Raw genomic sequence first — 2,687 nt, forward strand, 5'->3', positions numbered from 1 at the left:
GTCACAAACGACCAACACATTGAGGATGGCGCTAGACTATAGTACATGATTGAAATAGGAGTATTAAAGTCTACAAATATGATATTGTTTTCGTAATTGTTAATAAAAAACATCATAATTATGAAATATTGATATCAAATAAAGCATATTCGTATTTTCTTCAGGGTTAAGATACCTTCTGCTCAGCAGCACTCGATAAAATCACCGGACCTACATGAATTATAAGTGGCATACGCCGGGGCGTCTAATATTTGAAATCAACTGGTTCTCCTATAAAGGTTTGCATGTTTCTTCGTTAAAAAATAGACTACCTATCAAAAGCACCTTGACCGGTCTTTGCCCGTCAGATAGTATGTTCTTTAATTTCGTCGAGGATTCTACTGGCTGAAAATTGTGTCTCTGATCTTTGGGATAGCATATACTGTAAACGCAGCTGACATTCCTGGCAAAAAATTCGAGGGACTAATAAAACATTTTTAGTCCCCCCGGACGAAGTCCGAGAGGACTCATGGTTTGGGTTCTGTCCGTGCGTCCGTGCGACGTCAGTCCACGCAGATATATCGGACATATCTGAGCTAATTTCTTTCAAACTTGGTACAATGATAATGCACTAGGGATACATAGGCACGTCAATTGTTTTGGGTGTTGCATGCATAATTAGTGCTAATTTGCATAATTAGTGATTTTTGAAAAAAGAGCTCTGTTTCTCAAGAGATTGAACTAAGTTTGACGAAACTTTGTACTAAATGTCAGTCACACACAGCTTTAATAGCACATAAAGACATTTGTCAGTATTGTGTCAATTAATTGCTAATTTGCATAAATTATGAATTTTCATAATTCCACTAATATTTCGACAAATACCGACTCCAATTTAATGAAACTTCTTACAGATGTATACATACCAGAGCTGTTACATGAGGACATTTTTGGTTCACATCTGGTGTTCTGATCTTTTTATGTCAAGAGCCATTATTCAGACATGTCTAGACCAGTTTCTTGCATATAATTTGAATTTTGACATTTAAAAAGCCAGGGCATGGCATACCTAATTCTGTCAAACTTGGTAAAAGGACAAAATCCTATGCCACTACTTGTTTACAATCCAATCGAATAAGGGTATCAGTCACAGACAGGGCTTTGGTACGAGCATTCCTTGTTTCATGTGCATCATATCGACTTCAATTTTTAGTCACTTCCAGTGACAAATTCCCAATTACAAGGGGGGACGATGTCATTGTCAATGGCTTGTTCTCTCTGGCTTTGTTTCGAACTGCGTTTTCGAAATGATACGTCATACACCTTTACTTATCGAGTTATTTTGCTACACAGTTCATTAGTGTTAGTGTTTTATTTACGGCAGTAGAATCTCAAGGTGTACTACTCTGAGTTCAATTACGTGTACAGAAATCTTGGCAAGATAATGTGCCAATTCAGCTACCTACGAAGCTTAAGTCTGTTCATGTTCTGACTAACGATTACAGCGCTTGTCAATACGCACAGATTTCTTGTTCGGTGCACCGCTAGGTTCAGCGTTCAGCGTTTACACCAATCGACGGAAAGGAACAGAAAGGAATTGTTGTGTTTTAGTGCACTTTTGATTAGAGCAAAAGACATGACTCACTCAGTGTAGCCATTAACTAGAATTCTACTTTATTAACATAATCTCGTGAGTACACTACACTTCATTGGTTACTATTGGATACTTAAGATATTGTCTCATCCGGGTGGCTTTCACCACTCAGCATAGGGTAAATATACTGCATTCCTCTCCGCTAAGTTTACATGGCCGGTCAGAGTTTAGAGTTCATGACGTAGAGTTCATGAGTTCAGTTAATTCCTAACTATATACTAAATTAAATAATATGCATTCTACCATGTCGAAATATGAGGCTTTGAGGTAGACTACTCGCTGCCTCAGTGATTGTTAGGGATTATTCTGCCCTGTCACAGTACAATCACTTGTGCTTTGGAAACTACAGATCTAATCTATCTGGTACTTTTCTATTCCGTAAAGGATATCTTCTTTCCATTGTCTTGGGTGCTGATAAGACAATGGTTGCAGGATCCTTCTTAATGGTAGCACTTCCTGATGTTGTTTTGGCTGGTGTTCACTACTGGCGACGAAGTTTTAGATGTTTCTGATGCATCTTTTATTTATCCCGATATGTGTTACAAGGTCGGCCGTTGCAGCTGAGGTAATGACCTCATCCTTGACATCCTTGCCCTGGTATGTTGCCATGGGAACTTATGATCGATAGAGTTGATTGATGTGTCAACGTCTGAAGTCATTCGAAGATGTTTGAATTTGTAGGATACTAGTCCTGCTTTCTTAATGACTACTCCAGGTATCCATTTCTCATTTCCGCGATAATTTCTGACGGAAACTCTTTCTCTATGTCAAGTTGAAGATCACTTGCAGTGTGTCTGGTGGCTGCTTGATCTAGTTGTTTTTCTTGCAAATCGCGGCGTCGATCTGGTTCCAGGAGATCTAATCATGTGCGCATTCTTCTCCCAAAGAATAATATCGGTGGTGTTTCTCCCGTGGTAGAATGTGGTGGTGTTTCTGTACGACATCAATTATTTTGCTAATATTTACTACACCTCTCCCTTCATGGCACAAAATGCTTTCTTCAACGGTTGTACAGATCTTTCTGCAAATCCATTGGTTGAGAGATGGTATGGTG

This window comes from Ptychodera flava, chromosome 14 (genome assembly GCF_041260155.1).
Source record: "Ptychodera flava strain L36383 chromosome 14, AS_Pfla_20210202, whole genome shotgun sequence".
NCBI lineage: Eukaryota > Metazoa > Hemichordata > Enteropneusta > Ptychoderidae > Ptychodera > Ptychodera flava.